The sequence below is a fragment of the Schistocerca serialis genome, chromosome 1 (genome assembly GCF_023864345.2).
Source record: "Schistocerca serialis cubense isolate TAMUIC-IGC-003099 chromosome 1, iqSchSeri2.2, whole genome shotgun sequence".
Classification (NCBI taxonomy): Eukaryota; Metazoa; Arthropoda; class Insecta; order Orthoptera; family Acrididae; genus Schistocerca; species Schistocerca serialis.
In genome coordinates this window covers 1,111,752,874-1,111,780,738 of record NC_064638.1, presented here as the reverse complement: position 1 = coordinate 1,111,780,738, position 27,865 = coordinate 1,111,752,874, and positions in this window count along the sequence as shown.

Here is a 27,865-nt window from a genome sequence, read left to right as displayed (position 1 = left end):
TCGCTGAAGGCGTAACTTCGAAATGTACTTTGGAGAATAAAACTTCTATTTAAAAGCCGTAGATGTATTTTGCTCCCAACTTTACCATTCATTTCACAGTCTCGGTTATGCTAATGTGCCATGAACTGCGGCACGTTCGTCTTTCCCGCCGCTGGCGGTGCGTGGTGAAACTGATATAGTGTCAGAACATGCGAGAGGTCGCAAGCAGAGCACGTCACTTGCTGGGAACGTCGTCACCGATCGGCGACAGAGAGCCTCTGAGAAGGCTGTCTGTCAGCGAGCAGAACACTACCAGCAGCTTGGAGGGCGAGATCTGCCACCTGGAGAGGCGAAGAAGGAAACGTGTGGCGGAGCAGCGAGGTGGCTTGGCGGAAGAAACGCCGTGGGTGACAGGCGTTTGCTGTCAATACAGGGTGTCGCTACGGCAAGAACGGCGTACGGTGCTGGGCCCGCGAATCGAAGGAATGCAGCGGAACCCGAAGTGAGAGCTGGATGTTCTGGCGTGGTCTCACTGTCGACAGACGACTATGCGTTTCCTGTGATAAGTGTTGGCTGTAGCGCATACGAGTGAGGTACGGCTGTCTTACTTGGGTTGCCTATTGATTAAGAGGTGAAACACAAGAAGGTCGCTGGTGGGCCTAGTGTATTCAGCAGAAAGATTATAAGCTGAAGGAACTGTGGCTACTGAATATTAAGTTGTCTCTGTTGTTAGATCCAGTTGCCTTACCGGATTTTCTGCGTGTGGAAAAGCGTACATACACTTGGCTACATTGTGGGTTTCGTCTTTCTGCTTGTATCCGTTTAGTATTAAGTAGGATGTGGGCATAGGTTGCGTCTTCCTGGAATTTCGTTTTGGGGTGAGATCGGTTATTGAGGGTTCATGTGCTTTCATTGAGTGTTACTTGTGTATCTTAATTCAACTTGATTATAGCCTGAACTAACTTAGAGATTCTGATCTATTGACATTTTGTCTATTGTATTAGGTTCTACTGTGTCATTAAATTGTATATTCATTTGTGACCCATTATTATACATTGATTGATTCCACTGGGCCAAGCAAATTTAATGTGTTTGTGTGTATTAATTCGTAAGACACATTTTGTCTTCCCTAGTGCTAAGTCTAAGGTCGTGACTTATTCTGTATTTGCTCTGGATTGCTTATAAAAATTAATAAACTGAATTATATTTGCCTAAGAAGTTACGAGAACAAAAACCCCAGTCACTTCCCAGTCCCATTAGTTCCTGTGCCACACCGTGTTTAACCCAATTAGTTACAGAAAGGCTATTTACATAAGAGAGGACAGAAATGATAGCGATAGTGATTGTTAAGAAACATAAGGCTTCAGAATGAGATTTTCACTCTACAGCGGAGTGTGCGCTGATATGAAACTTCCTGGCAGATAAAAACTGCGTGCCGGACCGAGACTCGAACTCGGGACCTTCGCCTTTCACGAGCAAGTGCTCTACCAACTGAGCTACCCAAGCACGACTCACGCCCCGTCCTCACCGCTTTACTTCTGTCCGTACCTCGTCTCCTACCTTCCAAACTTCACAGAAGCTCTCCTGCGAACCTTACAGAACTAGCACTCCTGAAAGAAAGGATATTGCGGAGACATGGCTTAGCCACAGCCTGGGGGAAGTTTGGGAGGTAGGAGACGAGGTACTGGCAGAAGTAAAGCTGTGAGGACCGAGGCTGAGTCGCGCTTGGGTAGCTCAGTTGGTAGAGCACTTGCCCGCGAAAGGCAAAGGTCCCGAGTTCGAGTCTCGGTCCGGCACACAGTTTTAATCTGCCAGGAAGTTTCAAGATAAGGCTTGTTGTTTCTACTGAGGGCTGGAGCGACGCCTGAGGGGCAGTTTACTAGAGTCAGGGGCAGTTAAAAATGTGGAAGGGAGAGGTTTACTGAAGAAAAGTGGACCATCAATTCCTTTTCGAAAATTGAAAAAGAGTGTAATTTCTGTGACTCAGTTGTACAGAAAAAGTATAGTAGGTGGCTTTCTTATGTACTGATATAGTAAGGATTTTATGCTTTCTGCTAACGACTATTTCTACTGCTGTTCAAAGAGGAATGTTAAAATTGTGGCTAAGAGGAAGTGTAACGACAGATGGATGGCTCTGAGCACCATGGGACTTAACATCTGAGGTCATCAGTCCCCTAGAACTTAGAACTACTTAAACCTAACTAACCTAAGGACATCACACACATCCATGCCCGAGGCAGGATTCGAACCTGCGACCGTAACAGTCGCGCGGTTCCGGACTGAAGCGCCTAGAACCGCTCGACCACAGCGGCCGGCTTGTAACGACACATCAGATGATAGAGCTAATAGTGTATGTAATAGTCTCTATGATTATTTACAAGTAAACATGATAGTTGTTCGTAGGTAGCAGTGATTTGTCGTTTGAGAATTGTTGGAGAATAATGAAGCACCACGAAACTCAATCATCACCAAAATTAATCGTCAACGTAACAAACAATAGCCTCCTAGTTATCTAAAATCCATGCCCAGCCATCCAAATCAAGGTTTCCCGCAGATTCCTTAACTTAGTTAACACGAGTGCCAGGATTGCTCCTTGGAAATGCACACCCTGTCTAATCTCACTTTGTGCACTGTCTCTAACGAACGCGCCCTTCCGAACATTTTTTTTTTTTCCATTCTTAACGCAGAGCCCTTGGCGTATGAGACTAGCGACATGGCTCACATTTAACAATGCAGCCTAACTTTTACAAAATAAAGAACAAAATGTTGTTTTCGTGAAAACTAAAATTGGTGACATCATTGTTTGAAGCCACTGTATTACACTTTTTTGGTAGCTTTGGCCATTATACAGGGTGGTCCATTGATCGTGATCGGGCAAAATATCTCAAGAAATAAGCGTCAAACGGAAAAAAAGTACAAAGAACGAAACTTGTCTAGCATTAAGGGAGGAAACCATATGGCGCTATAGTTGGCCCGCTGGATGGAGCTGCCATAGGTGAAACGGATATCAACTGCATTTTTTTTAATAGGAACCCCCAGTTTTATTACATATTCGAGTAGTAGTACGTAAAGAAGTATGAATGTTTTAGTTGGACCACTTCTTTCGCTTTGTGATAGATGGCGCTGTAATAATCACAAAGATATGGCTCAGAATTTTATACGAACAGTTGGTAACAGGTAGGTTCCTTAATTTAAAGTACAGAACGTAGGTACGCCTGTACATTTTATTTCGATTGTTACAATGTGATACATGTACCTTTGAGAACTTATCATATCTGAGAACGGATGCTGTTACAGCGTGATTACCTGTAAATACCACATTAACGTAATAAATACTGAAAACGATGGCCGTTAACCTCAATGTATTTGGCAATACGTGTAACGGCATTACTCTCAACAACGAGTAGTCCGCCTTCCGTATTGTTCGTACATGCATTGACAACGCGCTGACGCATGTTGTCAGGCGTTGTCGGTGGATCAGGAGATCAGATATCCTTCAGCTTTCCCCACAGAAAGAAATCCGGTGAACGTGCAGGCCATAGTATGGTGCTTCGACGACCAATCCACCTGTCATGAAATATGTTATTCAATACTGCTTCAGCCGCACGCAAGCTATGTGCCGGACATCCATCATGTTGGAAGTACATCGCCAGTCTGTTATGCAGTGAAACATCTTGCAGTAACATCGGTAGAACATAACGTAGGAAATCAGCATACATTGCACCATTTAGATTGCCATAGATAAAATGGGGGTCAATTATCCTTCCTCCCATAATGCCGCACCATACATTAACCCGCCAAGGTCGCTGATGTTCCACTTGTCGCAGCCATCGTGGATTTTCCGTTGCCCAATAGTGCATATTATGCCGGTTTACGTTACCGCTATTGGTGAATGACGATTCGTCGCTAAATAGAACGCGTGCAAAAAATGTGTCATCGTCCCGTAATTTCTCTCGTGCCCAGTGGCAGAACTGTACACGACGTTCAAAGTCGTTGCCATGCAATTTTTGGTGCATAGAAATATGGTACTATGTTGATGTAGGATTCTCAACACCGACGTTTTTGAGATTCCCGATTCTCGCGCACTTTGTCTGCTGCTGATATGCAAATTAGCCACATCATCATTTGTTGCAGGTCGCCGTCGACGTTTCACATGTGGCTGAACACTTCCTGTATCCTTAAATAACGTCACTATACGGCGAACGGTCCGGACACTTGGGTGATGTCGTCCAGGATACCGAGCAGCATACATAGAATACGCCCGTTGGGCATTTTGATCAATATAGCCATACATCAACACGATGTCGACCTTTACTGCAATTGGTAATCGGCGCATTTTAACAAGGGTAATGTATCACGAAGCAAATACCGTCCGCACTGGCGGAATTTTACGTGATACCACGTAGTTATACATTTGTGACTATTACAGCGCCATTTATCACAAAGCGATAAAAGTGGTCAAACTAAAACATTCATATTTCTTTACGTTCCACACGAATACGAATGAAATAATGTGGGTTCCTATTTAAAAAAAAAAAAAACAGAAAACGCAGTTGATATCCGTTTGACCTATGCAGCGCTATCTAGTGTGCCAACCATAGCGCCATCTGGTTTCCCCCTTCAAGCGAGACGAGTTTCGTTATTTGTAGTTTTTTCGTTTCATGCTTATTTCGTGAGATATTTGGCCCGGTCACTATGAATGAACCACGCTGTATAATAATATAGTCAAAGACAGAAAAGATGCACCACAAAGGATTTACTCTAATGGTGCGGAAATCAGTAGACATGTCATCGCTGGTTCTCGGGGCTCAGTTCGAAGCTGGACTCATCACTGAAGACAATTCTATCCCAGTCAATGAGATTGCGGACGAAAGACATGTCTGGAACGCCCTGGACAGCTGCGGCATACCAATCTGACTGTCGCCCGCCACAGTTGCCATTTCCTTTCAAAGCAGGTCCCCTTTGGTTGTCATCTGCTGCACCCTTACGACAAATTGGTGCATCGACGATATTTCACGGACAGTTTTGTTCCCTCTCATGGCAAGCCATCCTGGGATTACATTTCAGCAACAAAATGGTCGCCCGCACACGGTGAGAGTTTCTACTTCCTGTCTTCGTGCTTGCGAAACCCTCCCTTAGTTAGCAAGGTCACAGGATCTCTCCCCAACTGAGAACGTTTGGAGCACTATGATCAGGAACCTCCAGCTATCTCGGGATTTAGAGACGATTTACCTCAGAAGAACGTCCAACAACTTTATCTCTCAATGTCAGGCGGTGAAGCTGCTTGCATAAGGGCCAGGGGTGGACCAACGCGTTGTTGTCTTGCTCAGTTTAAGAAGCTCGTTCCCTCGGATAATTAATCCAGTTTTACTGAAACTGTAACGATTTGTTTGCCTGTATACATATATTACATCTGCCGATTTCAATCCCATTCGGATAATTAGTTTCCGGTGCCCCACGTTTCTTTTTTCACTGTATTTTTTTCTTTCATTTTTCTTAAAAAAAGAATGAATGACTTAGAAAATATGACGATTTTTCTTGCGAAGATTTTCATTGAAAACTTCAAGATGTGGTATATAATTGTACTTTACATTTCAACAGATATTCAGTTTTACATTACAAAAATTTTCATTTTTTATGAAAGAATTAGGTTTAACAAATATACAAATACTTTCAGATACGGAAAAGTTGCCTCGAGATGATGAACTGTTTGGGAAATATTAAGCAGACACTTAGTGCTACAGATCTGCGCTCCGTTCCGACCTCATTATGTGATGGCAAAAGTTCACTTGGCCATCTACTCCAGTGATGTGTCGTGATTCCACTTTCTTATTTTTTGCTCGTCAGTCTTATAACTGGATTGATGCGGCCCGCCACGACATCCGCTCCTATGTTAGCCTCTTCATCCAGAGTAGCACTTACACTCATGAACCTCTGCTCTTAGTCTTCCAAGGCATTTTTTCCTAAGTGCTGCTCTCTCTAGTACCATGAAACATATTACCTCCTGCCTTAATACGTGCTCTATCATCCTGTTCTTTGTTCTTCCTTCTCAGTGTTCTCCATATTATGTTTCCTTCTCCTGATATTCTGCTCTGAATCTCCTCATTTCACGTCTTAGTTTAGTATAACGTCCGATCGACAACGAGGTCGTTAGGGATTTGATGTCTTATCAATTATAACAAGCCAGGATGAATGATAACTTTTCAGATTGCGGAAATTTGCGATACAACTTTACTGTCAGCTGTGATTGAGCCAATTTTCGGATATTAAGTAAGTGATTCATGTTTATCCATAATTACACAATGAATTAGCACTGTGGCGAAGTTCTATATTGCTCAAAGTTGGCCCGTTAAGCATTCATCAATTAACATGCTCCTACGCTATGCTTCGGAATTTAGTCTTAACATGAATGTCTCTACAAAATACGAAACACAAATATGTTTTTATTTATGAGTAGTAAAACTGACGTAACATCATTCATAACAAATGATTATTAATTTGCAAACTTATATTAGGCAAATCTTGTGACGTGACATATTACGGAAAAATACTTCATTTATTTTCACACTCACGTAAACAACTTTCAAATGCACTATTTTTGTAAAAGTTTTCTACTTACAAAAATACAGTTTTATTCAAATCGGTCTTAAATATGATAAGCATAAATCTTCTCGGTCTATGTATGAGTTACCAGTCGGAATACATGTACGTTTTATACAGGGTGTAAATTTTAAGTTGACAAACCAGAATAACTCGAAAAATAAGCTTCACACGAAAAAACGTGTAGAATCCAAAGCTGATTATTTTCGAGGGGAATATCTGTTCGTGCTAAAATTAGCCCGGCACCCCAGCCCTCTGGGGTTGGGGCGAGAGGCAGCGTTAAAATTTCAAATGGCAACCCCCACTTTCATTGCGTAATCAGATCTACATAAAAAACTACGTCCATTTTGGCTTAAACACTTCTTTTGATTCTTGGCAGTTAGCGCTGTAATTCAAGAAAGTCCATGTTCTCATTTTTGCTTGGAAAATGGTTACGGATAGTTAAAAAATACTTATTAGCTTCGTACATTTTGATTCGCTAAAACTGAAACTCTCCCTCACCCCCCCATAGCGTGGGGTTTGAGAGAGAGAAATTAGTTTTACGAATGTTGACCAAAATATAAATTTCTTCCGCAGATTCCGATAACTTATGTTTGTTTCCGGAGTAAGAAGTCATCGTCATTCTGCCTAGTCAAAGAGGGTGGAGTGCGGAAGGAGGTTCATGGCATTTTTTGTCCTTGGGATCGGAAACTGCCCCTAGACGCGGAAGAATCAGCAATCATCAACGGCATGAGTCTCACCATGATAGCAAATTTGTCCGTCAGTCTAGTTATTCGACGTCTTGTGCTGCCGTTCATGAACAACATTCCAGGGCGTGTTTTCCAACAGGATAACCATCGCCACATACTGCTGTTGTGACTCAGCATGCTCTGTAGAGTGTCAGTTCTTGCCTTGGCCTCCTCAATCACCAGCTCTCCTCCAATGGAACACAGACGGGACATCACTGGACGACAACTCCAGTGTCATCCGTAAACAGCATTAACTGTCCCAGTACTGACCAACCAAGTGCAACAGTCATGGAGCTCCATCCCATAAAATGATACGTGGCATCTGTACAACACAATACAAGCACGTTTGCATGCTTACATTCAGCATTCTGTCGTTAACATCGGTTGTTATTGTACCAGCATTTCACATTTGTAATGACTTATTTCGCGCTGGCGTTAACCTGTGACCTGTGACCTTGTGTAGACATATGTATTCCCGAAATTTCATTACAGTACGTTAACTTTATTTACTGGTATTGGATTGTTTTAATATCAAAAATGATTACCAGTTGCTTTTATGGTACCATATGTGTTAACAATGGATGTGTAACTGAATTAATATTCACTGAGTTCAACGCTTAATGTTAAGCTGTTCGCAAACCCGCTTTTGTCTTCGCAAAATATGACCTCGAAGTCCATAAATGAAAGAAATACTTAAACTAAGTTATAAACACCCTCCAAAATGACACTCGCAAAACTGTGAAAGGAAAACTGTACCAAAGATTAACTACGCAGGATAATCACGTGTCCTGTTACCCTCCGTTAAAAACCAATATAAACCTGTGAACTTAAACAAATAACAGGAAAAACAGTTCTTTGGAAGAGCTTTCTTGAGTTATGAACCATGTAGAGTTCCTCATGAGAGGTAGAGCATCTTTCCCGATGGTAATCTCTGATAATAGGGCCTCAGAATCTCAACTGAGAACAACATTATTGATTTTAAGCCTAATTCGACATCTTTAAGAAAAACAACAGAGCTACTGCGGGTAAAAGTATAGAGGAAATGTCATTAATTCGTACCTGACGTGAAGACGAAGATTGTTGTTACGCCCACATCTGCTGTCTCTAACACCGATCACTTACGATTAGTGAAAGAACTACGAGCGAATCACACTTGATGATTTCGAGGCAAGAAAAAGAGGTAGTCTGTTGTGCAATGTATTAATGCTAAGACACATTTATATAACGATTACTGTTTCTGTAGCTTTGCATCTGTCTTCAGTCACCTCAAGGCATATTGAGACCAAATATAAATGACGGTAGAAATCTCATCATTGAAGGTATGCGATCTCCCAATGTTCATATGGTGTTCGAATCGTCAGAACCATTTTAAATGGATGGTTACAAAATGAAACATCCGATATCAAAGAGCCCACCTATGTATGTAGTTGTACTTCCTAGTTCTAGTATTATTTTATGACCATGGAACGGTTATTTCTCTTCACTTAATATGTTCTCGTAATGAGTTCTGTTGCAATTTTAACCGTTTTATAGGTCACTCTGTATTATTATATTACTAATATTTTATCACTTTTGTATGGTACTTTTAATTTTAATCTTTTTTCGTAAAAGTCCACAGCCTGCACTTTGTAGGAATCGTGTTCCTTTCCTCGCCATCTTTTGCACCCTCTAGCTGCCCTTTATATACTTCTTGTTGGGCGCTGTTCTCTAACACACTACGCGCAGACCCTTCCATTAACAGTACGTCAACTGGGCCCTTTTGTGGCCTGGCCTCCCAAATTCAGGCATACTCGTTCTTCGCTACATGGCTTTTGCGATCATCTGTTGATTTTTCATCACTGGTGAGCCTTTATATTTTTGTATCCAAACGCCGGTTCATAGCGTATAGTTTTCTTGCGGGATCTTATTTGAATTCCTTATTCAGATCCATGCGCACGGCACCAAGTTTTCATGCACACAGCCTACACCTGCTTGGAACTGGAATTGTGGATGTTTCGTTTTGTAACCATCCAATTCAAGCGGTTCTGACAGTTCGAACGCCATCTGAACGTTGGGCGATCAAAAATCTTTAAAGACCAAACGCTAAATTAATTATGTGAGTATTTATTCCTCTACTTTGCTTGTTTAATTGTGATACTATACTTTCTAATTCTCATTATATTTTTAGTACATGTGTACACTTGAGCATGCGATTAAATCGTCACGGAACTGGTCGTATGTGACCCTGTAATAAGGAAACGGTTAAAGCTAATGCATTACCAAAAGTTTTTTTGAAGATTTTAATACTTAAAAAAAATTAAAATATCTCTGTTATGTATCTAAGCTTTGGAGGCCCAAACTATAAAATTATACATATGCAAGACTTCAGATGTCGATCTGGCTCTTACTCAAAACATTAATGGTACGTAAATTTTTTTAAGGAGTAAGCGCTTCTATTTCGTGCATCTCGTTCCAGATATTACCAGTACGCTGTACTCTCTTCTCACGGCCGATCGTATGCCAGGCAGGACGGGCTGTACAAACCGCTGTCATATGTTTCCCTCGTGCGGCAAGAACAAGTAACACAACAATTTTTAAGCAACACATACAGCCCGTCTCAACAGCTAAATTTTTGAAACAGAGTTTCTTATGCTACATCCTTCCTGCACAAACAACAACAGGATGGCTTTCCACATGTCAGATTTGACCACTCCCTGCTCAGACTATCATCTTCAAAGCGCGTATCCAATTATTTGTTGCATGTACCCAAAAGACTGTCTTTTCCTAAAGTTTTTACCCTCTACAATTCCCTCTAGTACCTCTTATGTTATTCCCTGGTGCCTTAACACATATCCAATTACAATGTCCCTCCTTCTTACTGTTTTCAGTACGTTCCTTCCTGAGGAGCATGTTATGTTTTATTTTATCAGTCCATCTGATTTTGACTATTCTTCTGTGGCACCACATCTTAGATACTTGTACTCTTTTCTGTTCCAGGTTTCCCATTTCCCACGATTAACTACCATACTATGCTATGCTTCAAATGTACATTCTCAGGAACTTCTACATCAGATTTAGGACACTGTTTGACGCAATTAGACTTTTCTTAGCCAGAAATGCACTCATCGCTTGTGCTTGTCTGCTCCTCCTTGCTTCGTGTTCAAAGGTAATTTTGCATCCGAGTAAACACATTTCCTGAAATTCGTCAACTTTGTAGTCCTGATATCTTATCATTGACATTCTTTCATCACGATTCTTATCCCCCTACTGAACTTCTTTTATTTTCATCATTGCTTCTTCGATGGATATATTGAACATTAGTAGGTGAAAGACTATACCGCTGTCTAACACCATTTTTAATCCGAGTACACCGTTCTTAGTGTTGTAATCTCATTCTTCCTTCTTGGTTCTCGTATGTATTGTACAAGCACACTTAGTTTTACCACTCTTCTTTTTAATTGCAACGAAGGTTGATTTTAATTTTCTATACGCAGAGTCAAATCCTCAGACCATCTTTTCTTCTTAGATTTCATCACATCTTTCCTGCAGGCATTTCATTTTGGCTGACTTACATTTCCTACTTATTTTACTCCTAATGGATTTAAACTGTGACACTTCTTGTGTTTCCCTGAACATATTTGTATTTCTTTCTTTCGTCGATCAATTGAAGTATAACAGCTGTTACGCAAGGTTTCTACGCAGTTACCTTTCTTGTCTCTATATTTGTCTGTCCGACATCTGTGATTGCGTTTTTCAGATATGTCTACTCCTCTACAACTGAATTCCTGGCTCTGGTGTTCCTTATAGCAGTATCCACAGCTTTAGTGAATTTCAGACGCGTACTTTAGTATCCACCTTCCATCCACATTGATTCTTTCGGGCGATTCTCTTGACCTTCTTCCACTCTTCATCACTACTAAACTGGGACCGCCATTCATTTTTGAGTCATCGGCCTTTTGATTGGGTCGACGCGGCCCGCCATGAATTCCTATCTCGTGCTAATCTGTTCATCTCGGAATAGCACTTCCAACCTACGTCCTCTATTATTCCTGGATGTATTACAATCTCTGTCGTCCTCTACAGGTTTTACCCTCTGAAGGCCCTTCTTTTACCATAGAAGTTATTCCCTGATGTCTTAACGGAAGTCGTAATATCCTGTCTCTTCTTCTTGCCAGTGTTTTCCATACCTTTCTTTGCTCAACCATTATGCGTCGAGTCTCCTCCTTCCATAAAGTATCAGTCAACCTAGTTTTCAGCATTCGTCTGCAGCACCACGTCTCAAATGCTTCGATTCTCTTCTGTCCCGGGTTTTCCCCACACCATTTTTCATTACCATATATGACTGTGCTCCAGATATACTTTCTCTGAAATTGCTTCCTCAAATTAAGGCCTATTTTCGATATTAACAGACTTCTCTTGGAAAGGATCGCAATTTTAGCCAGTGTTAGTTTGCTTTTCATGTCCTCTTTTCTGGGTCCGCCACGGGTTATTTTGCTGCCAAGGTACCTGAATTCCGTACTTTCATCTTCTTCGTGACGATTAGTTCTGATGGTCACGAAGTAAGATGCAGTTCGACAGCTAATGTGTTACATATATATAATTTTACATTTTGGACCTCCACAGCTTAGATATATGACAGAAGTACCATAAAATAATTTTTAAAAAGTACCAAAATCTTCGAAAAAGCTTTTGGTAATCGCATCTGCTTTAACAGTTTCTCATCAATCCTAATGTTAAGTTTCTCGCTGTTCTCATTTCTGTTGTTTCTCATAACTTTCGTCCTTCTTCGAGCCACTCTCAGTCCATATTTTGTAATTATTATTCTGTTTATTTCATTCAGGAGCCTCTCTGTTGCCTTTACCTTCTCTAAAACTAACCTGGTCGTCATCTAACACACTCAATTTTTTCCATTCTTCTGTGTATTATTTTTTCAGCGACTTGGAAGTATCAGCTGTTAAGTTGATTGCGCAATATTTCTCGCACTTGTCGGTCTTACAATCTTCTGAATTTTGCGGAGGATATTTTTCTGAAAGACTGATGGTGTATGGTCAGACACATATATATTCTACAAACCAAAGTGAACAGTCATTTTGTTGCCACTTCCTCTAATGATTTTAGAAACCTTGATGGAATGTTATCTGTCGATTCTGTCTTATTTGAGCTCAAGTCTTCCAAAACTCTTTTAAATTCTGAGTCTAATACTGGATGCCGATTCGCTTATTTCATCTACATCGTCCCTTGTTTCTTCTTTTATAACATCAGACAGTTGTTTTCCCTCACAGATGCCGTCAATGTACTCTTTCCATCCATCTGCTCTCTCCTCTGAAATAAACAGTGCAACTTACATCGCAATCTTAATGTTGCCACCTTTGGTTTTAAATTTTACCGGACCTTTTTTTTAACTTTTCTATATGCCGAGTCAGTCCTTCCGACATTCATATCATTTTCGATTTTTCACGTATTTCATGCAGCCATTTCGCCTCACCTCCTCTGCACTTCCTATTTATTTCATTCCTAAATGACTTGTATTTCTGTATTTCTGAATATATCTGAACGTTTTTGCAGTTCCTTCTGTCATCGATCATCTGAAGTACTTCTCCTGTCATCCTTAATTTCATCACAGTTACCTTCTTTGTACGTATGTTTTCTTTCCAACTTCTATGACCGTCCTCTTTAGTGATGTCCATTCCTCTTCGAGTGTACTGCTTACTGAGCTAATCCTTAATGTTGCATCTATAGCCTCAGAGAACTTCAAACTTGTCACGTTATGCTTTAATACTTCCGTTTCCCATCCGTTTGAGAATTGATACTTCTTGACTAGTCTCTCAAACTACAGCCTATCCTTCAAACTGATCCTGAGAACGAATTACAGTCAAATAACTCATTTCGAAACCTCTGCTTGACTATAATGTAATCGAAATAAAATCTTTCAGTATCTTCTGGCGTTTTCCAAGTATGCCTTATCCTCTTGTGATTCGTGAACAGAGTATTTACTGTTACCATCTGAAATTTCCTGCAGAACTCAATTAGCCTTTCTGCTCTCTCATTACTACTGCCAAGCCCATGTTCTCCCGTTACCCTTTTTTCTACAGCTCCCCCTACAACCACGATTCAGTCTCTCACGACTACTAGATTTTCAACTCACTTTACTCACATCTTCATGAGTTGTTTAAGACATTGGCATTTATGACTGCAGTGTCGGAATTGTTCACAGTAACTCACTCTCTGCCCTAGCATCCTATTCATAATGTATCCTATCCACATATTACCATTTTCTGTGCTGTTGATATTAACCTATATTCGTCTGATCATAAAACCTAATCTTCTTTCTATTTAACTTCACTAACACCCATTACATCTGCTCCCAGCGTTTGAATTTCTCTTCCTAGCTCACCTACTACCTTCAAGCTTGTGTCATTCCTTCCTGTGACTCGTAGAATGTGGCCCAGGAGTTGGTTATTTCATCTTTCCATCAAGATCTCATCGTACTTGGTAGTCCCCTCCCTGAGATCCGAATGGGGATCTAATCCAGAATCTTTTGACGATGGAGAGATCATCATGATGACACCCGTGGTACAGGAAAGCCGGCACGGTAGCTCAGCGGGTTCGGTCAGAGGGCTGGCTAACGAACTAAGAGAAATACTTAGCGACGTTTTTCAATGGGCATGTTGTGGCGTCTCCCTAGACCAAAAGACGGGATCAAAGACAATCAAAATTGGAAAGAAAAATAATAACTTTCTATGAGACGAGGCATGGAATGTCAGATGTTCGAATGTGATATGAAAGACTTTTTTGGGGGGGAGGGGCTTGTTCATCAGTCTTTTGACCGGTTTGATGCGACTCGCCGCGAATTCCTCACATATGCTAACCTTTTCATCTCAGAGCAGCACTTGTAACTTACGTTGAGTTATTTGCTGGATGTATTCCGATCTCCGTCTTCCTCTACACATTCAGCCCTCTACAGCTCCGTCTGGTACCATGGAAGTCATTCCGTCATGTCGTAACAGGTGTCTTATCATCCAGTCCCTTCACCTTATGAGAGTTTTCCACATATTCCTTTATTCAAATGGCTCTGAGCACTAGGGGACCTAACTTCTGAGGTCATCAGTCCCTTAGAACTTAGAACTACTTAAACCTAAGTAACCTAAGGACATCACACACATCCATGCCCGAGGCAGGTTTCGAACCTGCGACCGTAGCGGTCGCTCGGTTCCAGACCATATTCCTTTCTTTTCTGATTCTGCACAGAACCTTCTCATTCAGTCCTACTAATTTTAAACATTTGTCTGTATCACCACACCTCAAATGCTTCTATTCTCTTCTGATCTGGTTTTCCCGCAGTCCACGTTTCACTACCATACAATGCTGTACTAGAGATGTACATTCTCAGAAACTTCTTCTTCAAATTAAGGCCTGTGTTTGATACTAAAAATCTTATCTTGGCCAGGAATGCCAATTTTGCCATTGCCAGTTCTTTTGATGTTCTCCTTGTTGTATCCGTCATTGGTTACTTCACTGCCTAGGTAACAGAATTCCTTAACTTCATCTTCTTCATGACCATTAATCCCGATTTTTTTTAAGTTTCTAGCTGTTCTCATTTCTGATAATTCTCATAGTTTCGTCTTTCTTCGATTTACTCTCAATGCATATTCCATTCTCATTAGATTGTTCACGCCATTCAACGTATCATCTAATTCTTCTTCACCTTCACTCAGGATAGGAATGTCATCAGTGAATTGTATCATTGATAGCCTTTCACCATGAACTTTTAATTCCATTTCTGAATTTTTATTTTATTTTCACCATTGTTTCTTCAATGCACAGATTGAACAGCAGAGGGAAAGGGGGGGCGGGATGGCTACCTCCCTGTCATACACCCTTTTTAATCCGAGCGCTTCGTTTTAGCTCGTTCTTTCATATTATTCTCTCTTGGCATATATTAAATATTACCCTGTAGCTTACCCCCATTTTTCTCTTGGTCCTTTTTAAATTGTTGAATGCTTTTTCCAGGTCGACAAATCCTAAGAACATGTGTTCATTTTTCTTTAGTCTTTCTTCCATTATCAACCGCACTGTCAGAATTCCCTCTCTCGTGCCTTTAGTTTTCCTAAAGCAAAACTGATCGTCATCTAGCACACCGTCAATTTTCTTGTAAATTGTTCTCTATATTATTCTTGTCAGCACCTTGGATGCATGAGCTGTTAAGCTGAATGTATGATAATTCTCGCACTTGTCATCTCTTGTAGTCTTTGGAATTGTGTGGACCATATTTTTCAGGAAGTCAGATGGCATGTCGCTAGGCACATACATTCTACACACCGATGTCAATAGTCGTTTAGTTGCCACTCCCCACAATGATTTCAGAAATTCTGATGGTATGTTATCTATCCCTTCTGCCTTATTTGTTCTTAAGTCTTCGAAAGCTCTTTTAAACCATGCTTCCACGAGGGATGAATGAAAAGTAATGCCTCCGCCCTCTTTAATTGGGATTGGATGGGAATATTTTAATAAATAAACGCAGAAATAATCCTTAGAATGTGATCTATAACTACCAATATTCACTTCTTCACGTAATTGCCAGCCAATTGGATACATTTCTACCAACGATGAACAAGTTTTTTGAAGCTGTCACGGAAGAAGTCGACACTCTGTTTCCGCAACCTCAGTCTCACAGTTCTCTCAATGCCTTCACCAGAAGCATAATGATGTCCCTGTCACGGTTGAATGGAGGAAGGCATCACCTTCATTCTCGTAACGCGAGAGGAGTTCCTGGCAAATTTCAAGACGGTGCCCTTTCATTTCAGGAGTCAGCATCGGGGAACCCATCGTGCACAGATCTTCCGATAGCCAATCAAAGCAATAATGTGACTCACACGTTCTTATGAAACGCCGACTGTGCTTGCAGTTTCTCTGTGAGTGATACGACGATCGTCCTTAATCAATCTCTCAACATTTTGCTTGTGAAACTCGGTGTTTGCTATCACAGGACGTCCAACTCTTTGTTTGTCAAGCAGGTCAGATGTTCCCGACCTAACATCTTTACACACTCGCCCAACGACCCACAGTAGTTACAGCAACAGAATCAGCATAAACTGCTTTCATTCTCTGATGAATCTCCTTTGGCGTGACACCTTCTGCTTCAAGAATTCAATGACTGACCCAACGTTTGCGCAGGGCTCCATACTGTACACTGTGTTAGCAGGCTGTTTAGCTTTTAATGTTGGTAAAGTCACGTACCGATTTGTATGGAAATCACTGACTGTGCTGTGTGAAGTATGTGGCTGGTTTGCATTGTTGGAATATTCGCTATTGTAGTGTTGGGCAGTTGGATGTGAACAGCGCGTAGCGTTCCGCAGTTGTAGGTGAGCCACCAGCAGTGGTGGATGTGGGGAGAGAGATGGCGGAGATTTGAGAGCGGACGATCTGGACGTGTGTCCATCAGAAAGAGTAAATTTGTAATACTGCATATCATGAACTGATATGTATATATGATGACTTTTGAACATTATTAAGGTAAATACATTGTTTGTTCTCTATCAAAATCTTTCATTTGCTAACTATGCCTATCAGTAGTTAGTGCCTTCAGTAGTTAGAAGCTTTTATTTAGCTGGCAGTATTGGCGCTCCCTGTATTGCAGTAGTTCGAGTAATGGAGATTTTTGTGAGGTAAGTGATTCGTGAAAGGTATAGGTTAATGCTAGTCAGGGTCATTCTTTTGTAGGGATTATTGAAAGACAGATTGAGTTGCGATAAAAACATTGTGTGTCAGTTTAGTGTTGATCAGAATAAGTAAAGAGAGAAATGTCTGAGTGCGTTCAGTTGTGCTCAGCTGTTTGAAAATCAAATAACGTAAGAGGTTTATCAGCACAGTAATTCATAAATTTTTCTAAGGAGACGTTTCTTATGAACTTGTAAGTATTCATTTCACTGCACACATTTCTGTTGGTCATAGTATATGCACAATACGTGAGAAGTTGGGACTGTTAGTGTTTGCATGTGTGTTAATAATTCAACAAGGGACTGGTTAACAGCATTGCTGGTTCTAAGGACAATTCCAAAAAGTTTGTGAGTGCACAAGTGGAGGTTTATGGACTCGTTATATTGTCCGCAGGACTCTTCAATGGTGATTGTGCACCTGCACAGTCGCAACAGATGGCTGCTGGCCGTCTCTACAAGGACTACAGTGGGTCTGCATCTTTGATGGCCCACCAATACCATTATTTTTACAAGGACTGCAGTGGGTCTGCACCTCTGGTAGCCCACCAATACCGTAATCTCTAACAGGACTACAGTGGTCTGCTCTGTGATGTCCTTCCTATCAATATTCTTCAAAACTTCGACTGACTCTATTGTATATTTGCTCTGTTGTGGCCCATTACCTGTCTGCATGTCAAGAGTCAGCATTATCTTTCCGTTGGAAGGACAACACTACTTCTTCAAGGCTGCATGGAAATCCACTACTTCCGCGTGCATTTTCTTTTACTGCTCAGACTTTGACAAAAAAAAAAAAAAACTCCAATTACCACTGTGATGAATGATCAGGACTGTCTTTATGGACTTAATGGACTTTCGACCAACTTTGTATCGATAATTGTGTGCAATTTATATATTTATTAGCGTTAATATAAATTTTTTTAACAAATATGTATTGGCCAGTGCCCAAAACAATTTGTAAAATTTTTTGTGGGGAGCGTGGGGGCTATGTGGGTAGGCTGTTTAGGTTTTTATGTTGGTAACGTCACGTAGCGCTCTGTATGAAAATCACTGACTGTGCTGTGTGCTGCCTGTGGCTGGTTTGCATTGTTGGAATATTCGCTATTGTAGTGTTGGGCAGTTGAATGTGAACAGCGCGTAGCGTTGCGCAGTCGGAGGTGAACCGCCAGCAGTGGTGGATGAGCGGAGAGAGATGGCAGCATTTTGAGAACGGACGATCTGGACGTGTGTCCATCTTCTGTCACATGAGACAAATCTTGGCTCTCATAGAGGCTTTCGGTGTATTCTTTCCACCAATCCTCTCTCTCCTCAGCATTTAACAGTGGAATTTCCGTTGCAATCTTAATGTTACCACTCTCAATATTGATGTCACCGAAGGGCATTTGACTTCCTGTATGCTTCCGATAATCATTCCTTCTTTCCAATTCTTCATGTTTTTCATCAACTTTTTCGTCTTATTTCCCCTGAACTTCCTATTTATTTCATTCCTCAGCGACTTGTATCTGTGTATTCCTGAGTTTCCAGGAACTTTTTTCTACTTCCTCTTTTCGCCGATCAACTGAAGTATTTCTTCTGTTACCCATGGTTTCTTTGTACCAATTTTTTTATTTCCGACTACTGTGGTTGCTGTTTTTAGAGATGTCCATTCCTCTTCAACTGTACTGCCCATTGAGCTATTCCTTATTGATGTATCTATAGCCTTAGAGAACTTCAAGAGTATCTCTTCGTTCCTTAGTACTTTCGTGTTCCACTTCTTTGCGTATTGATTCTTCTTGACTAATGTCTTAAACTTCAGCCTACTCTCCATCACTGTTTTATTGTGATCTGATTCTATATCTGCTCCTGTGTACGCCTTAGAATTCAGTATCTGATTTCGGAAACTCTGTCTGACCATGATGTAATTTAACTTAAAACTTCCGATATCACCCAGCCGTTTGCAAGTATACCTCCTCCCCTTGTGATTCGTGAACAGAGTATTCTCTATTACTAGTTGAAATGTGCTACAGAACTAAATTAACTTTTCTCCTCTCTCATTCCTTGTCCCAATCCATTATTCTCCTGTAACATTGTCTTCTACTCCTTCTCCTACAAATGCATTCAAGTCTCACTTTACATACTGTATTTATTACCCTTTAAATGTCCTCATATATTTTCTCTCTCTCTACACCTTCAGCTTACGACGTCGTCATGTGTACCAGAACTATCGTTGTCGGTGTTGGTTTACTGTCGATTCTGATAAGAACAATAAAATCATTGAACTTTTCACAATAACACACTCTCTGCTCTGCCTTCCTATTCATAACGAATCCTACTCCCATTATACCATTTTCCGCTCTTCATATTATCATATACTCATCTGACCAGAAATCCTTGTCTACTTTCCATTTAACTTCACTTACCTCTACTATATCTAGATTGAGCCTTTGCATTTCCTTTTCAGATTTTCTAGCTTCCCTACCACGTTCAAGCTTCGGCGACGTTCCACGCCCCTACTCGTAGAACGCTACTCTGTCGTTGATTATTCATGCTTTTTCTCATAGCCACCTCCTTGTTGGCAGTCCCCTCCCAGAGATCCGAATAGGGACTATTCGGAATCTTTTGCCAATGGAGAGATCTTCTCGACACTTTTTCAGTTATAGACTACACCTCCTGTGGATACACATTACGTATCTACAGTGCAGTGGTTTGCATTGCCTTATGAATCCTCATGCCGTTGATCATTGCTGATTCTTCCACGTTAAAGGGCAGTTTAAAGTTCATGGTTAATTACTTTATTCGTTTTTTTTAATTGCAGAGGGCAACCAGCACTCTGGCCGAACAACCACTGGTACATGAGTGCACAGAAGGTATGAAACCTGAAAATACAAATCTTAAGGCTCTATATAAATATACTGAGGCTCAGAGAAGTGAAGTGGAAGGAAGACAAAGATTTGTGTGTAAACGAATATAGGGTAAAACAAGCAGCAGAAGATAATAGTATAACGTGAATAAGAATCGTTATGAAGAGGAAAGTACGGTATTGAGTGAGTTTCTGTGAACAGTTAGCGATATTGTTGCTCTTATCAGGATCAACAGCAAACCAACACCGACAACGATAGTTCAGGTATATATGCCGACGTCACAAGCTAAAGATGAAGAAGAGAAAGTATTTGACGACATTGAAAGGGAGACGAAAATCTATTTGTGATGGGTTCAGAAATGGTCCAAATGGCTCTAAGCACTATGGTACTTAACATCTGATGTCATCAATCCCCTAGACTTTGAACTACTTAAACCTAACTAACCTAAGGACATCACATACATCCATGCCCGAGGCAGGGTACGAACCTGCGACCGTATTAGCCGTGTGGTTCCGGAATGAAGCGCCTAGAACCGCTTTTGTCATGGGGGACTGGAATGTGGTTATTGGGGAAGGAGTAGAAGAGACGGTTACAGGAGAAAAAGGAATGAGAAGAAATGGAAATGCCGTGTGGCTAGGGGCTCCCGTCGGGTAGACCGTTCGCCTGGTGCAATTCTTTCGAGTTGACGCCACTTCGGCGACTTGCGTGTTGGTGGGAATGAAATGATGATGATAAGGACACCACAAAACCCAGTCCCTGAACGGAGAAAATCTCGTACCCAGCCGGAAATTGAACCCGGGTCATTAGGTATGACATTCCGCCGAGCTGACCACTCAGTTACCAGGGGCGGACGAATGAGAAGATGGGAAGACTAATTGAGTTCTGAAGTAAATTTTAGCTGGTAATAGCGAATACCTTGTTCAATAATCACAAGAGGAAGAGGTATACTTGGAAAACGCCGGGTGATACGGGAAGATTTCAATTAAATTACATCATGGTCAGACAGAGATTCCCAATCCAGATAATGGATTTTAAGGCGATCCCAGTTTAAGAGATTAGTGAGGAATAATCAATGCGCAGAGATGTGTCGTACGGATGTACTAAGGAATGGAGGGATATGCTTGATATTCTCTGAGGCTATGGATACTGGGATAATGAACAGCTCTGTAGTTAGGCGAGTTGAGTAGGATGGACTTCTCTAAAAAGGGTAGTCACAGAAGCTGGAGAGAAAAACATAGGTACAAAGAAGGTAACTCCGAAGAAACAGTGAGTAACAGAAGAGATAATTCCGTTGACAGATGAAAGAAGGAATTACAACAATATGCAGGATAAGGTAGGAGTACAGGAATACAAGTCACTGAGGAACGAAATAAATAGGAAGTGCACGGAAACTAAGGCTATATGACTGCATGGGATGTATGAAGCAATCTTGAATGTCGGAAGGACTGACACAGCATATTGGTAAGCCAAAATACCTTATGGTGAAATTAAAGGCAAGGGTGGTAACATTAAGAGTGCAATGGGACATCCACTATTAAATGCACGGGAGAGAGCGGATAGTTAGTACACTCAAGGTCTCTATGAGAGGGAGGGTTTATCTGATGACGTGACAGAAGAAAGTGCAGTTGACGGGGAAGACGTAGGGTATCCAGTATTAAATTCAGAATGTAAAAGAGCTTTGGAACACTCAACCTCAAATAAGGCAGTAGAGACAGATAACATTCCATTGGAATTTCTAAAATCGTAGGGAGAAGTGACAACAAAACGACTAGTCACATTTAAGTATAGAATGTATGAGACTGGCGATATGCCATGAGACTTTCGGGAAAACATCATCCAAACAATTCCGAAGATACAAAGAGCCAACAGGTGCGTGAATTATCGCACAAACCGCTTAACAGTTCATCAATGCAAGTTGCTGACACGAATAATACACAGAACACTTTGTAGGAATGTTAGGATCTGTTAGATGAGGATCAACTTTGCGTTAGCAAAGATGAAGGCACCAGAATGACAGTTGTAACGTTGGGGTTGATAATGGGAGCACGGCTGACGAAAAATCAAAAGACGTTCATAGGATCAGTCGACTGGAAGAAGCGTGCCACAGTGTAAAATTGTGCAAGAGGTTTTATATTATTAGAAAAATAGGGGTAAGCTGTAGGGAAAGATGGGAAATGTACAATATGTGCACGAATCAATAGTGTACAGTAAGACTGAAAGACCTAGGACGAAGTGCTCGGATTAAATAGAGTGTAAGAAGGCGATGTAGTCTTTCGCCCGTATTGTTTGATCTATACGCGTTATCAGTGACAAGATTTCATAATGACATTTCTATCCTCAGTGAAAGTGAAGAAGAATTACAGGATCTGCTGAACAGCATGGATAGTCTAATTAGTACAGAATGTGGATAGAAAGCAAACGGAAGTAGTGAGAAGTACCACGAATGAGAATATGGCGAAACTTGACATGAAAATCGGTGATCACGAAGTAGATGAAATTAAGGAATTCTACAACCTAGATAGCAAAATAACCGTCCACGGACGGAGCAAGGGCGATATGAAAAGTAGACTATCAGAGGCAAAGAGAGCAATCCTGGATTAGGGGAGTCTACTATTATCAAAACTAGGCCTTAATTTAAGGAAGAATTACTGAGAATTTGCTTTTGGTGCATACCATTGTATGGTAGCGAAACAAGGACTGTGAGAAAACCGGAACAGAAGAGAATCGAAGCATTTGGCATGTAGTGCTACACAAGAATGTCGAAAATTAGGCAGGCTGATGAGGTAAAGAATGAGGAGGTTCTCCGCAGAATCGATGAGGAAAGGAATGTTCGGAAACACTGACAGGAAGAAGGGACAGTATCATAGGATATCTGTTAAGATGTCGGGAAATAACTTGTGTGGAAGTAGAGGGAGTTATAGAGAGTAAGAACTCTATAGAAGAAGACAGTGTTTGGAATATATCCAGCAGATAATTGAGGACGCAGGTTGTAGTTGCTCAGATTAAAAGGGTTGCAGAGGAGAAGAATTCGTGGTGGGTCCCTTGAAAGCTGTCAGAAGAATTGAGACTAAAGAAAGGGAGATCTTCATGACATATTTTTCAATTACAGGCCACATATTCTATGGATACACATTATGTGGCTTTAATGCAGAGGTTTCCATTGCGTTCTGTATCCTTATGCCGTCGATCAATTTCGATTCTTCCACCTTTTAGGACCAGTTTCCCACTTTAAGGACAACAGGGTGCTCTGAACCTCTGTCCGCTCTTCCGCACTCTTTGACAAGGCCATTGGCAGAATGAGAGGGGTTTTTATGTCGGAGTCTTCGTCCGCCATTGCTGATGATTTTCATTAAAAAATTAAGCAGTCGCTGGTTTCGAGCCCAGGACTGAGTCTGTTTAGATTAGTTAGTCAAAGATGCTATAACCCTTTTATTTCCAATCACTTTGTTTGTGATTGTTCTCTTCGTTTCTCACAAGACACGTTTTCTAATTCATCTGTGAATATGTCACTATTTTTTTTATTTATAGAGGCAGCATTGCCAGTCCACGGATGAATCCAGTGAGATTACCATCATTAAGTGTTAGAAAAAGGTTCTGTGTTACACGAAAATGTTAATTGTGAAGAGATCTAAAAGCAAAAAACTGTCAATACCATGATTGATGGGATTGAGATTTAATCTTATCTCACCAGACACCTGAACCATGCTGAAAATAAATGACTCAAGGTCGCAAAAGTATTTCATTTATAAATAATGCACATTGAACTTCATTTGACAGTTGTACATAATCTGATGATGCCTTGATGCCTAACGATGGCATAACTTTGCAAGCGTGACTGTTTTATTTGCAATATAACCATGGAGATGTGTTGATATTTCAGTCGGTCAACGATGGAGCGAATACTGCCCTTGACCATATTCAACTTACACAAGTTTATGCAGCGGAAGCTACGCCTGGACGGTGACGCCAGTTTCAAGAGAAGTTATATTAATAATATATTGTCTTTAGTTAGAAAAACTTTACAAATTTTGAAGAAGTAGAGTATAACACTAGACTTCAATATGACATGAAATATGCTATTCAATACCGGTTCAACCGCACGCGAGCTATATACCGGACATCCTTCATGTTGCAAATACATCGCCATTGAAACACCTTGTAGTAACAACGGTCCCCCCCGTGAACCATGGACCTTGCCGTTGGTGGGGAGGCTTGCGTGCCTCAGCGATACAGATAGCCGTACCGTAGGTGCAACCATAACGGAGGGGTATCTGTTGAGAGGCCAGACAAACGCGTGGTTCCTGAAGAGGGGCAGCAGCCTCTTCAGTAGTTCCAGGGGCAACAGTCTGGATGATTGAGTGATCTGGCCCTGTAACACTAACCAAAACGGCCTTGCTGTGCTGGTACTGCGAACGGCTGAAAGCAAGGGGAAACAACGGCAGTAATTTTTCCCGAGGGCATGCAGCTTTACTGTATGGTTAAACGACGATGGCGTCCTCTTGGGTAAAATATTCCGCAGGTAAAATAGTCCCCCATTCGGATCTCCGGGCGGGGACTACTCAAGAGGAAGTCGTCATCAGGAGAAACAAAACTGGCATTCTACGGAACGGAGCGAGGAATGTCAGATCCCTTAATCGGGCAGATAGGTTAGAAAATTTAAAAAGGGAAATGGATAGGTTTAAGTTAGATATAGTGGGAATTAGTGAATTTCGGTGGCAGGAGGAACAAAACTTTTGGGCAGTTGAATACAGGATTATAAATACAAAATCAGATAGGGTTAATGCAGGAGTAGGTTTAATAATGAATAAAAAAATTGGAGTGCGGGTAAGCTACTACGAACAGCATAGTGAACGCATTATTGTGGCCAAGATAGTCACGAAGCCCACGCCTACTACAGTAGTACAAGTTTATATGCGAACTAGCTCTGCAGATGACGAAGAAATTGAAGAAATATATGACGAAATCAGAAAAATAATTGAGATAGTGAAGGGAGACGAAAATTTAATAGTCATGGGTGACTGGAATTCGGTAGTAGGAAAAGGGAGAGAAGGAAACATAGTAGATGAATATGGACTGGGGCTAAGAAATGAAAGAGGAAGCCGCCTGGTAGAATTTTGCACAGAGGACAACTTGATCATAGCTAACACTTGGTTCAAGAATCATAAAAGAAGGCTGTATACATGGAAGAAGCCTGGAGATACTGACAGGTTTCAGATAGATTATATAATGGTAAGACAGAGATTTAGGAACCCGGTTTTACACTGTAGGACATTTCCAGGGGCAGATGTGGACTATGACCACAATCTATTGGTTATGAACTGTAGACTAAAACTGAAGAAACTGGAAAAAGGTGGAAATTTAAGGAAATGGGACCTGGATAAACTGACTAAACCAGAGGTTGTACAGAGTCTCAGGTAGAGCATAAGGGAGCAATTGACAAGAATGGCGGAAATAAATACGGTAGAAGAAGAATGGGTAGCTTTGAGGGATGAAGTAGGGAAAGCAGCAGAGGATCAAGAAGGTAAAAAGACGAGGGCTAGTAGAAATCCTTGGGTAACAGAAGAAATATTGAATTTAATTGATGAACGGAGTAAATGAAGGAGGCAAAAAGGAATACAAACGTCTCAAAAAGGAGATCGACAGAAAGTGCAAAATGGCTATGCAGGGATGGCTAGAGGACAAATGTAAGGATGTAGAGGCTTATCTCACTATGGGTAAGGTAGATACAGCCTACAGGAAAATTAAAGAGACCTTTGGAGAAAAGAGAACCGCTAGTATGAATATCAAGAGCTCAGATGGAAACCCAGTTCTGAGCCAAGAAGGGAAAGCAGAAAGGTGGAAGGAGTATATAGACTGTCTATACAAGGGCGATGTACTTCGGGGCAATATTATGGAAATGGAAGAGGATGTAGATGAAGATAAAAAGGGAGATATGTTACTGCGTGAAGAGTTCGACAGAGCACTGAAAGAGCTGAGTCGAAACAAGGCCCCGGGAGTAGAAAATATTCCATTACAACTACTGACAGCCTTGGGAGAGCCAGTTCTGAGAAAACTGTACCATATGGTGAGCAAGATGTATGAGACAGGCGAAATTCCCTCAGACTTCAAGAAGAATATAATAATTCCAATCCAAAAGAAAGCAGGTGTTGACAAATGTGAAAATTACCGAACAATCAGTTTAATAAGCCACAGCTGCAAAATACTAACGCGAATTCTTTACATACGAATGGAAAAACTAGTGGAAGCCGACCTCGGGGAAGATCAGTTCCGATTCCGCAGAAATACTGGAACACGTGAGGCAATACTGACACTACGATTTATCTTAGAAAATAGATTAAGGAAAGGCAAACCTACGTTTCTAGCATTTGCAGACTCAGAGAAAGTTTTTGACAATGTTGACTGGAATAAATTCTGAAGGTGTCAGGGGTAAAATACAGGGAGCGAAAGGCTATTTACAATTTGTATAGAAACCAGATGGCAGTTATAAGAGTCGAGGGACATGAAAGGGAATCAGTGGTTGGGGAGGGAGTGAGACAGGGTTGTAGCTTTTCCGCGATGCTATTCAATTTGTATAATTAGCAAGCAGTGAAGGAAACAATAGAAAAATTCGGAGTAGGTATTAAAATCCATGGAGAAGAAATAAAAACATTGAGGTTTGCCGATGACATTATAATTCTGTCAGAGACAGCATAGGACTTAAAAGAGCAGTTGAACGGAATAGACAGTGTCTTGAAAGGAGGGTATAAGATGAACATCAACGAAATCAAAACAAGGATAATGGAATGTAGTCGAATTAAGTCGGGTGATGCTGAGGGAATTATTTTAGGAAATGAAACACTTAAAGTAGTAAAGGAGTTTTGCTATTTGGGGATCAAAATAACTGATGACGGTCGAAGTAGAGAGGATATAAAATGTAGACTGGCAATGGCAAGGAAAGCGTTTCTGAACAAGAGAAATTTGTTAACATCGAGTATTGATTTAAGTGTCAAGAAGTCGTTTCTGAAAGTATTTGTATGGAGTGTAGCCATGTATGGATGTGAAACGTGGACGATAAATAGTTTGGACAAGAGGTGAGTAGAAGCTTTCGAAATGTGGTGCTACAGAAGAATGCAGAAGATTAGATGGGTAGATCACATAACCAATGAGGAGATACTGAATAAGATTGGGGAGAAGAGAGGTTTGTGGCACAACTTGACTAGAAGAAGGGATCAGTTGGTAGGACATGTTCTGAGGTATCAAGGAATCACAAATTTAGCATTGGAGGGCAGCGTGGAGGGTAAAAATTGGAGAGGGGGACCAAGACATGAATACACTAAGCAGATTCAGAAGGATGTAGGTTGCAGTAGGTAGTGGGAGATGAAGATACTTGCACAGGATAGAGTAGCATGGAGAGCTGCATCAAACCAGTCTCAGTACTGAAGACCACAACAACAACAACAGAAATATGGTACCGGTGCAATCGATGTTGATGTAGCATTCTCGACACCGACGTTTTTGAGATTCCTAATTCTCACGCAATTTGTCTGCTACTGATATGCGGATTATCCGCGACAGCAGCTAAAACACCTACTTGGGCATCATCATATGTCGCAGGTCGTGGTTGACGTTTCATATATGGCTTCCTGTTTCCATAAATAACGTAACTATCCGGCTAACAGTCCGGACACTTGGATGATGTCATCCAGGATACCGAGCAGCATACATAGCACACGCCCATTGGGCATTTTGATGACAATAGCCATACATCAACACGTTATCGACCTTTTCCGCAATTGGTAAGCGGTCCCTTTTAACACGGGTAATGTATCACGAAGCAAATACCGTCCGCACTGGCGGAATGTTACTTGATACCACGTACTTACACGTTTGTGACTATTACAGTGCCATCAATCACGAAACGAAAAAAGTGGTCCAACTAAAAGATTCATATATATTTACGTACTACACGAATTTGTAATAAAAAATGGGGGTTCCTATTTTAAAAAACGTAGCTGATATCCGTTTGGCCTATGGCAGCGCCATCTAG